The sequence below is a fragment of the Dermacentor albipictus genome, chromosome 6 (genome assembly GCF_038994185.2).
Source record: "Dermacentor albipictus isolate Rhodes 1998 colony chromosome 6, USDA_Dalb.pri_finalv2, whole genome shotgun sequence".
Classification (NCBI taxonomy): domain Eukaryota; kingdom Metazoa; phylum Arthropoda; class Arachnida; order Ixodida; family Ixodidae; genus Dermacentor; species Dermacentor albipictus.
Window position 1 is genome coordinate 86937418 of NC_091826.1, and position 12026 is coordinate 86949443.

Sequence of the window (12026 nt, forward strand, 5' to 3'; positions counted from 1 at the left end):
TACACAAGACTTTCCACCTTTAAATGACAAGCAGCGACGACCACAGTACGTAATAATTGTGGCCTCCAAGATCTGTTGCTCTGCGCGGCAAGCTCAGTGACTGGCTTCTTCAGAGTATTGAAAACCAATCTCGAAGGCTGTGCTTTTGCCAAACTACTGGAGCTCAAATGTAGTAATGACTTCGAAGCAGTTACTTCTTTTAACGCCACGCGTTAGCCGGCCGAGTTACAAGCTTACTGTCACTCCTACATTCTTCTTTCTGGATTTAGTTATTCGTACTCGGCCTCGGCAGGAGCCGCAATGCAGTTTGGAAACGACCTATGTAAAATAACACTGTTCTTTATGCACGAAGAACGCGCCTCGAAACAAGAGAAGAGCAATCAATCGCTTCTGGCACATGCCGTACGCAAAAAGCGTGGCCTTAGAGACTTATTCACCACCCTGAAGATGGTAAGTTTGACAGCGCCCTCTCTCGCCACATTCTCGCACTAGGCGCGTACCTTCGAGCGGAGTGGGTGAGCGCGCGCAGAGTGGTTTGACAGGCGCACGCACACCGGCGACGCGTTCTCCATAAGCGGGCGGCTTGCCGCCGTGCGTGCTTGTGTCTTGAACTGTGTTGCGTGGGGGTTGCCGACGGAGCCAGACGGCCAGGCGATCTGCCAGTGGAACTTTTGTGCCCGAACCGTGAATCAGCGCATCGGCGGATTCGTTTGCCATCAGCACTCATCGCCCTATCGGAATATAACGGCGCCGTGAATAGGCATCCTCCGAAGCAACGGCCGTTCCCAGGTGAGAACGTCCAGCGCAGGGCATCCGCGATCGCACCCGAAAACTTGCCACCAACCGACCAGCCGGCGGCTGGCTAGCCGCGGCGCTTCGCGTCTAGAAACAACAAAAAAGAAAACCTCTCTGGTGAAGTGTCAAGGACGGCGTCTGCTAAGTATACGGTATTGTGAAGCGGCCTGGTGCGCGTGGCGGTGTAGAATAGAAGTGAACGAGTCGGGATCAGTAGCGATTTGCGAGAAAAATAGTTGCAGTCGCATCGAGACGAGTGTGATGAACGAAGAGGAACGTCGCGGTGATAAGGTATTCGGACGCGCCGTTTATGCTAAGCGTGATTATATCGTATACGTAGCTCTGTGCGGGTGCCACTGAACATAATTATTTTTTTTTTTGTGTGTGAAACCGTTCTTTCTTCTTCTTCTGTTCCTTTTCTTAAATATCTCTATCAAAGCTAAAAGAGGCGTGTAAACCTTGACCATGAGAGACGGTTGGTAAACTCGCAATTGGTCAGACCTGTTGGCATGTCTTTGCCCAGTACGCTATATTTCTCTAAACCTTTGCGCCACGGCAACAAGAACAACGCTTTTCTCAACTTACTGCCGAAAGAAAAAAGAAAAAAAAGTTTGTGAATAGAAACAGTACAAGTCGGCGTCCATGTGTTTGTTCCGATAGGGTATGTGGCGTGGAGTCCGCAAATCCACATACTCAAAGGAGAGGTGGAATGGCCAACGCGTAAATAAAAGGAATAAATACATAAAAGCGAAAGAAGGACGCGCGTGCGTAGCTTTTGTCCCATTCGCGAAGTCAGCGACCGTCGCCAAAAGCCGCCGGGTCCACTGGAAGTTCCGCCCAACTGCCGGACTTCTTTTTAAGGTTGCTTTTTTTTTTCACTCTTTCTAAGGAGTGTTTTTTTGTTGTTGTTCTCCACGTAAGCTTCTCGGCAGTGAGCCGGCTTGTTGGACCCGGCTGGCGCGCGGAATCAAAGAAGCGTGAAACGAAATGTCGTCCTGACCGGCAGAGTCCTCCTCCACCCCCCCCCCCCAAAAAAAAAAAAAAAAAACGCTCGCCCGTCCCTCCGGCGTTTCTTAAGTCCAGTGCCGTTTGTTTATTTCACGCTGCCGCGTTCGGTAGAACGTGATTGACCGCGCTGGCTGTGGCACGCACGTTTTTGGAAAGTGATCGGAGGAGATTATCGCGCGGCTTTTTGAACCCCGACGAACGTGAGCCGTATGATCAAGCAGGCTGGCTTTTGTGCGCGAATACCGCAGTCGCGCGCGTGTGTGTGTGTTCGTTTGCGGCGCTTTTGTCGATATCCTGCGATGGTTTTGCTTTGTTATATGACAAGTTCGTTGTCCGTGTTTTCGGAAGTCGCCATGTGCGCCCGCACACATTATACATTTGAGATCTTGACTGGAATTTCGAATTTATGCAAATCCGCTGTCGCTTGGAATGTCAGACTGTTACACGCACCTATCTAGTTGCTGCGAAAACTATGAGAAAATTCGTTGACGCTTTGCGTGCGGGTCCCCAGCGAAGGTAGACTTATGGGGCTAAATATAAGGAGGAGAAACCATTTATTCACGTGGCCATCATTTGTAGTACTCCAGGGATATCTTAGAGCTCGTCTGCACGGTACCCTACCATAGTGTATTCATATTCGAAAAGCTGCGTTACGGTCATCGAAACCCAGCTAGGCGAAACGAAGCGGTATGGCAGTGGTTTTGCGAATATCGCGGCGACTCACACGGGCTTGTTAGCAGCGAGCGCCGTATTCTTAGCGGTATCATTCTCGCTTAATTATGTCGCTTAGTCGAGACGCCGTCACACTTTATGCGTTACCCCCACTTTCTACCTAAATGCCGTAAAAGCAAAACTTTTCCGGCAAGGTTGACTTCGCTGTAACGAGGTTTGCTGTTTCAAATGAATACTAGCCGTCAATTACGTTTTGTAAACGAGTCTATTATGATGAAAACTTGATCGATAAACAAAACAATGATAACCGTTGCTTTCAACAGCTGCGAAAAAAAAAAAAAAGGCTAGAGGCTTCCATCACTGCCTTCGTGACGCGTGGCACAGCAATTTGCGATATAATATGCTGCTGTGGGATGCGTAGGATGAAAAACAAGCAGAAAACTCGTGTGTGCCGTTGCCTGCCGAGGAGGTCACGCCGTTCTCAACCGGACGGCTATGCAGATGATTCATTGTCCGGAGAGGGTAAAAGAAAAGAAACACCGTGAGGTTGCGGCCTTGTCGAGCCGCTGCATCCATTAAACCATTTCAGGGACGGATAATGCATCAAGGTTCTGAGGGACGAGGGTTCGAACAATGGAACGGTCGCGCGTTTATTTGGCACAGTGCCTCGAAACGCGTTCTTGCGTTCAGCACGTTCCGAGAAAGAGCAAGACAGCTGCAGGGACGGTAACGGAAATGCGGCGAAAAAAAAAACGAGAAAGAAGTAACGAAAAAGAAAGCGTATATGGAAGGAAACTGGCCGGAAGACAGGCGTTTGTTGGAAACATCCTGCCCCAAGCTGCGTGTGCTGTTTAACATTTTTAGACGAGGAAGAACGCATAGCATGCGGACGCATGCCTACGTCGGCAGCATGCACGAAATCATCGGCTTTCCGTGAGCCTACCGTCGTCTGCTACTAATATGCACGCAGCAGACGAAAACAGAAAGAAAACATGGCTGCCAGGGAAAACGGAACAACGCCTGTGCTGCGTCTTTTCGCTTTCGCGCGTCTGATGAACTTACTTCCCCTTTTAATACGTGCATTTCTTTTTCTCGTGCCGTGTTCTAACGCGCAGCAGCGAGAAAATGCCGTGCCGCAGTCATATACACGTAAACGGCCTGGCGGCAGTTGTCATTTTGCTGAAAACAAAAAAAAGTTCGTGCATATCGTGGCCGGTCTGGGGCTTCGTTCTGCACGGCTCCGCGCATACCGACTTTATAGCTCGGGTGGGGAAAAGCGGGTGAGGGAAAGCGTGAAATCGGACACATGTGGGGTCGCCGAGACACATGGAGGATGTATAGTGTCACGAATCTTCTCGTGCCGAGGCTGGCACGCCTCGCAACGGTCGCACGTGAATAGCTTATTAGTGCGTATCACGATCTTCGGATGTTCACTCGAGCTCTTTCTCAAACGCTGTTTCTCTCTTGGAGGCATCCCAAAATGGTAACTGCAGCACTGGTAACGGCTGCACTTGTTACTGCGTTGCTTAGGGAGAAATTCACGCAGAAACTCCTCTGGGAGTGGTCTAAGCGTATGCGCAAGCATTGTGCCACTTGCTCATGTCTAAACAGCGCGGTGTCGTTATCACTGTTATGAAACTTGATCCGATCAGTACAAACCCTTATCTACCATCATCGGTAGTTATTTACCTTCTCGGACTCGATCCGTGCCTTATCAGCCTTATCGGACATGATCCGAGCATTATTAACCATCATCAACTTGATCCGACACTTATCGGTACTTGTTAACGTCAACTAAAGAACCTTTATCGCTCTTTAACACCTTAACCATCCGCGTTGAACTATCATCAACCGTGATGAGACCCATCGGACCCCTAACCACTTCTTATGAACTCGATGATTGCTTATCTCTCTGTGTTGCACTACGTGAAGCGCATGAGGTCTCAGAGATTGGTGGCATCTCTGTCAGCGAGGGAGCGCCCCAACGGAAGGCACATTCCGCGACCATCGAAACGCATCGTGGATGTGGCGTGTTCGGCATTAAATTTTCGCAAAATCGAAATCTTCCTGACGTCTACAAGGCTCTAAGACGGCTCTACATGGGTTCCTAAAGACGGCTTTTATTCCACCATCATCAAATCTCTCAACAAAGCCTTCATAGAAACTGCTCCCCTTTGACATTTGTTTTGTGCCGCCAGTAGAACGCATTCATATATGGTTCAGATATATTCACCTTGTGCAAGCTTGGGTGTTCAGCCTACAGTGGGTAAGACGCTCGGCTTCTGAGCGTGGGCTCGTAGGTTCATAACTCACCATCGCGGCAACGTTTCGCCTTTCAGATTTGTTAATGCGGAATCATTATATGGCTCATGAGGCGAAAAACCCGGCGGCGTGGCCGGAGATGTACAAAAGGTCACGTGGTCACAGAGACGCACTCGTGCCACTGCACGTGCTTTCGTCGTCGTCGATCTTCCACAGCTGGCAGCGTTCCCATACTGCCCTGCGAAGGCGCTGACGGCACTGTCCCGCTGGCAGTCGATCCCTGAAAATGCTGCAGAAAATAGCACATTTTCTTTACCATAATAACCCCGTCCCCTCTCCCGGTCGTTGCGGTGATTTCGGTGAGTTCTGCCGTGCGCACCGATGGAGAAACCTTCTTCGACTGATATGGTACAAAAAAGTCACGTGGTCACCGAGACAGACCGCGCCGGAGGCCAGTGCACGTATTGGGGGCGAGTACTTATGGAGTCGCCATCTGTCTGAAGCGCCTCCCTTGCATAGTATCAGGGAGAACGCGGCGCGCTCCTCACAGGTTTGGCTTACGGCGCTCAATAAAAACACCACGCGGCAGCCCTCCTGTACATTTCGGTAACTACTCTCAAAACGAGGGAAGTTTTTTGTTGTCGAAATAATAATTTTGGGTAAAGTGAAAGCACAGAATCGTTTACAGACGCTATCTCTTTACCGAATACGTACAGTGTACGCCACTGCGCGTGGTCGCCGTGATGGAGTCTCCCTTGCCGGCTTCTTGCGGGAAAGGCAGACAACCGCTGAGGCCAAACTATGTGAAATATGTTCCTATAGTGTCTGTATAACCAAATGGTGCATAACAAAATGAAGCATCAATGCAGCGATCGCGCGGGTTCGCAGCGACCGAATGCGCGTCTACATGCATGCCCGCGTTCAATGTTTCGCTCTCGCTGCGTGCCCGTTTTCGCACCGTGAAACGAGCTTTAGGCCGCAGATTATGAGCATTTGACCTTACACAAGCAATCGCTGCTGCGTGGGCGCTATCAGAGCGGTTGAAAAATAATTTCGTTATAGAGACTTCGACGCCTAGCTACGGCGACTGTGATGTGCCGTCGCGACGATTCAATCTTTTTTTTCTTCTAAATTATTCGACATTTCAACATTATTTCTCAACTTGCGTCGCACTGTATGTTTATCGGTCTTCTCAGCGTGCCATTTCGCGCTGCTGCTTTTTCGTAATCCGGTGCATTAATTCATAACACAAACATGACCATAAGCCATACCTTTAATTAATGTGCTTTTTACCGCTCCTTTTCCCTTCCAGTGAACTTGACAGTATCTAGCATCAAGTTCATAGTCTAAACGGTCATGACATTAGACGGGCAGCGGGTGCGGGCGAGCGTCTCAGTGCGCGTTTACTGCTACTGACCAAACATCGCGCAGTCACGGCGCCGTAGCAAAAATGTTATTTGCGTCTGTGCTTGATGCATACCCGAGTTGTAGCCGATGACTGTTTGCCGGTAAGTTTCGCGAGCCAAGCTTCACGCAGCTTCTTGTCCTGCGGCTACGTGTGAATAAGGCTGACACCGGGCTGCGTTGCGTATGTCCGGGACTACGGCACCGAGCAGTAGCCTACCATGCTGCACGCCTCCAAAGGCAGCCACTACTTATTACAGTTATTTCAAATGTTGTCAAGCAGACAGTTAAGGTGGGTGGACACTCGCTTCGGCGCTTCCGAAGCAGCCGACGCGGCCGCTGTGTCCACGTGATCCCTCACGCCACGTCACGCCGACGGTGGCGCCAGCTTTTCCAGTGGTGGAGCTCGCCCGCGTCGCGGCGCGGCCAGTCGGTGTGTTCATTTCGGTGAGTTCTGTCGTGCGCTCCGATGGAAGAAACCTCGACTTCTCGGTCAGTAGCTGCGCCCGACCGGCTTTTTAGGACGTCCACGCAAGCACGCGATTGAGGCCGAGGCATGCGACGCGATAAACGATACAATGCAACGTGAAAACAATGCCATTTCGTAAAGCGAGTCGTCATCGGGAAGACGTCGCAATGCTGTCTCATTCATCCGCGTAGGGATACCTCAGTGCCCTTGACTTTCTTTTGTTTTATACATTAATTTCTTTATAGCGATTCGTATTACGTGACGCACAGGTTTCCTCGTTGGGTAGGCATAGAAATGCTTGCGCGCATAAAAAAATAGTAAAGGTCTAGCACTTGGCGTTGGTGTGTTGCTTATTACAAAACTTCCGAATCACTATACATGTAAAGCTGTGGGAAGGCCAGCGAACTGTGTATAACGCTGCGTACGTCTGCATATACGTATAGTAAACGCTTGAGTAATTGTCTGACGAATCAATTTCTGATGGCTCAAGATTAACGCGACGTGATACGGCCGTCTTGAAAGCAGAGTATATAGTCAATATGCTATATACTATGGTCTCGTTGGTGCCCTGTAAACCCACTCAGGAGCGCATGATGCGTCGGACAATGATGTATATCTTTTGTACAACACACAAACTAATGAATTCAAGCTTTGCCGTACGCTCAGCTGCCACCAGTTCTGAAGGTCATGGAAGCAGGCATGAGAAATGTTCATCCATGATGCTCTACACCTCATTATTCACAGCAATTTAGACTTCTGTCGTATCTTCATGACGCTTTTGCTTTCAGCGACAGTTTCACACGGAAAAGCAAGAAGAAATCACACGGTGACAGGTCGGGTGAATAAGAGGGGTATGGTACATAGAGCAGGAATACATTGTCTGGTGAGCTATTTGCAGACTAATGCAACAGAGTGGGGCCTCGAGTTGTGCAACAAGAACCACTGTCCAGATGACGACAAATGAGGACGGCGCCGCGAATCGCTCGGCGCACGCGCTCTCAGACGTTAGTGTTGAAGTTCTGGTTTACCTTTTGCCTTTTAGGCATGGCATTCATAGTTTGCGAAGGGCCGATTTACGCTCGAGCCGCCCATCGCCGCAAGCCGCACCGCACGCGTGCGGTCGCGCGAAAGATTGCACGTATCAAACACTTGTGCACGAATTTCGGTTTACAATGTGTAATGTATACACTGTGCACTCGGTGTAAATGGCAATTCGTGCACAAGTGCTGGATACGTGCAATTTTTCGCGCGACCGCAAGCGTGCGGTGCGGCTTGCGGCGATGGGCGGCTCGAGCGTAAATCGGCCTTAAGCCTCTAGCTAGGAAAAAAAGAAAGGAAGCAAAATTGTCAATAACATTGTCTTCTACAATTGTCGCTTCACATTTTCAGAGAAAGGTGAACCGTTTGTTTCTCAATCTGGAGGCTTTGCCGCTTCGTTTGAGGATCATACTTTTAGTGCTGTACCAACTTTTATTTCCGGCAGCGACGTTTAACGCTCACTTCCGGACTTTTTAGAAATGTTTAACGGTTATTGTTCGTCTGGTACCTCTTTGCCTCCCCCTCCCCGTTTCTCTCTCTTTCTCTCTGTCGCTCAGAAGATATAGTCTTTTTGAGAACATTTCCAGGATTTGCTTTTAATTTCTTTTTCTATGATAGTCAATCTGGAGAAATAGATATTTTCCAGTCTCTTTATACATGTTCGGAGAATACATCTTGGACGAGTTTCCATGTAAACTCACTAGACTGGACAGCTGTCTTTAGCAATCCCTTGTTTGGCTTCTACTGGCGCACATAGCTGTACGTGACACGAGTGGAACGATGGACATAAATTCGGAGCAGAGTGTCAGCATTAATTTCTGCATTAGGCTAACGGTTCATTTAACTGGTCGCTTTCGAGCGGTTTTGGAGCGCTCCTGCGGTGCGTTCTACACATTCGGCAGGTCCAATGGCGAGCGCTTGCAACGCATTCGTACGGCTCACTCAGAGCGACTCGCTCTAGGGTGCCTCGATGCGCGCGCCCCCCTCCGCCGCTCCGTGGAGGGTGGGGACAACCGCGTCGTCTGCTACGGAGTCCGCCGTATTTGTGCCCACTTCTTTCATCGCATGAATACTTTGTTTAGCGCAAAACGACAGAGACAAGAAAGACGACAGGACAAGGCGCTACTCTCAACTGACATCATTTTATTGCGTCACTCCTTTATAGACCGCTCAATCTAGAGGAACATGCGCAGTGAGCACCATGTGGTGGAGCCACCAACATCCGATCCCAAGAGCGCACTCATGCGACAGAATCCAAAAAACCAAATTCAGCGCTGTACAAGGTTAAGGAAGGCACACTAATGCACTGTGACCCCAATGACTGAATGAAAAATGCTTCCGATAACTCTCGGGCGGTGGTGTCACGGCTCATCTTCAAAATCGTGGTATCACGAAACAGGGGTTTGCACTTGCATGTTTTACAATGCAGAGCCAAATTGGAACCTGTGCCTGTAGGTATGGATCGCTCATGTTCTCTAAGGCGCTCGTTAACACAGCGGCCTGACTGCCCTACATACACTTTGCCACATGACAAGGGAATCTTATAAACCACACCGACGCTGCAATCTACAAACTTCACGTGGTTCTTTTCACAAACAGGTTTTTTACTTGTTTTAGAAATACGGTTGCACAACATTGACAGTTTCTGAGGAGCGGAAAACACTATCGGAATTTGGTATCTAGTGGCAACATTCTTTAGATTGTGAGGCACTCTGTGGCAATACGGCACAACTTCAGGCCTCTTCTTTTGTGTGATGCAGTTACTTTTGTGCCGCTTCCCTTTCAGTTTTTGAAGCAAAACCTCCGAGACTGACGTCACCACCACACTTGGGTAACCAGCAGCCTGCAGCCTATTTAACTGTGCAATGAAACTCATGTTCGCAGAGTGATGACAAGATTTCTTTAAGGAAGATTCTAAACACATCAAAGCAATAGCGCGTTTCACAGTCTTTGAGTGCGCGGACGCGTAAGGTAAAAGACCCTTACGTGCACGTGGCGAGTACATCCAACAGGCGTGGCCTGTTTGTAAGGATAGCTACAAACAGGCCACGCCTGTTGGATGTACTCGCCACGTGCACGTAAGGGTCTTTTACCTTACGCGTCCGCGCACTCAAAGACTGTGAAACGCGCTATTGCTTTGATGTGTTTAGAATCTTCCTTAAAGAAATCTTGTCATCACTCTGCGAACATGAGTTTCATTGCACAGTTAAATAGGCTGCAGGCTGCTGGTTACCCAAGTGTGGTGGTGACGTCAGTCTCGGAGGTTTTGCTTCAAAAACTGAAAGGGAAGCGGCACAAAAGTAACTGCATCACACAAAAGAAGAGGCCTGAAGTTGTGCCGTATTGCCACAGAGTGGCTCACAATCTAAAGAATGTTGCCACTAGATACCAAATTCCGATAGTGTTTTCCGCTCCTCAGAAACTGTCAGTGTTGTGCAACCGTATTTCTAAAACAAGTAAAAAACCTGTTTGTGAAAAGAACCACGTGAAGTTTGTAGATTGCAGCGTCGGTGTGGTTTATAAGATTCCCTTGTCATGTGGCAAAGTGTATGTAGGGCAGTCAGGCCGCTGTGTTAACGAGCGCCTTAGAGAACATGAGCGATCCATACCTACAGGCACAGGTTCCAATTTGGCTCTGCATTGTAAAACATGCAAGTGCAAACCCCTGTTTCGTGATACCACGATTTTGAAGATGAGCCGTGACACCACCGCCCGAGAGTTATCGGAAGCATTTTTCATTCAGTCATTGGGGTCACAGTGCATTAGTGTGCCTTCCTTAACCTTGTGCAGCGCTGAATTTGGTTTTTTGGATTCTGTCGCATGAGTGCGCTCTTGGGATCGGATGTTGGTGGCTCCACCACATGGTGCTCACTGCGCATGTTCCTCTAGATTGAGCGGTCTATAAAGGAGTGACGCAATAAAATGATGTCAGTTGAGAGTAGCGCCTTGTCCTGTCGTCTTTCTTGTCTCTGTCGTTTTGCGCTAAACAAAGTATTCATGGATTCGCACCAACTAGCCCGCCAACGCATTGTGCTGAACTATCTTTCATCGCGCTTCGGGAGCGCGCACTGGCGCCGAACGCGTTTCCTTGAAAGTAAGCTGTTTTTCTCGCCGAACGACACGTATCATTATGAATAGAAGGAGAATGACTCAAATGATAAAATGTCACACTTTCGGCGAAGTCAAGAACCTCAGTGGCTGCTATCAGAAGGCAGTCATTCTTCGAAAGCGCGCACACACAAACGAGGCTGAAGTGGGGTATTTGGAATGTATTGCGACATCCAATATTTTATGAAACCTCTTATATTCTCTGGCCTTAAAAAGTTCGCGTCGAGTTAACTGAATATTTTTCATTACAGCAAAACACTTATGTAGAAATCACTGAAAGAATCCACAAAAAATATGGTGTAGTGATCAAAAGCTTTGCGACACCGCTGCATCAATTTATTACAACAATGTGCGAAAAATATGAAAACACTATAGAAAAAAGTTATAAAAAGTACACACCAGCTATGTGCACACTATCAATATAGAGTTTAGAAGCTGACCCTTGATATTCTTGAGCACATGGGCAGCATCTGCATTGAAAACTAACTCCATTTCACTGAATGACGGATGTGTTATAGAGCACGTAGTCTTGGAGTTCCGATGGCTGGAAAACCCGAGATCGCGCCACATCGCTCGCTTTGATGCGCCCATATCTGACGTTACTGCTCGGACTCTGAGCGAAATATCTGCACACAGGCGGACAATTTCGAGAACGCAGTCCTTGAGAGTACTGCCGTCGACGTGGCTCCCAGTAAAATGGTACGCGATCACCTGTTTCCATCGGTTGTTGAGGCCTCCTACCATGAACACCAGTGCATGACTAGCGGGATTATCTGGCTTAGGTGGAAGCGTCACACCTCCGAACACGGTGTCTTCAGCACGGTCAAGCTGAAACCCTTGCGCTATCTCCATTTCGTCAAGGAACAAAACACAGTCTCTTTCAATGTCTTCCATGCCTTGCGCTTTGATCCTGAGGAGTTCAACAACATCATTCAAGATTCCCGGCGAGAATTTCAACCCCTGGAGGCGACGATTCAATGTTCTATCTGTCGGCAGTGGATACCCAAGCTGTATCAGTGCTCTGTAGCCAGACTTTCCGCAAGCGAACTTCAGTTGCAGCCCCTGTTTAATTGTCTGCGGCGACCACGTAGAACCTTGATTGCTGCTTCTCGAAAGCGCCTGCACTTGGTCTTCATTAAGAAATTTTATTCGCCTTTCGAAGGTTTCTATTTTACTTTCTAGTTTTCGCACCTTCTTTTTTAGGGACTGAATAGTCACGTTAGCCTTCTTGTGAACTTCTTGAAGCTGCATGTAGCTTTGTCTTGCATCG

At 48.7% G+C, this 12026-nt stretch overlaps 1 protein-coding gene across 1 annotated transcript in view; it reads left to right on the forward strand.

The window, feature by feature from the left end:
- Window positions 1-543: 543 nt before the first annotated feature.
- Rab23 (RAS oncogene family member Rab23) overlaps window positions 544-12026 on the forward strand; it is a 120147-nt gene continuing 108664 nt past the window's right edge. The window contains exon 1 of the mRNA XM_070540996.1: window positions 544-789. The gene's annotated coding sequence lies outside the window, so the exon portion shown is untranslated. The remainder of the gene's footprint in view (window positions 790-12026) is intronic.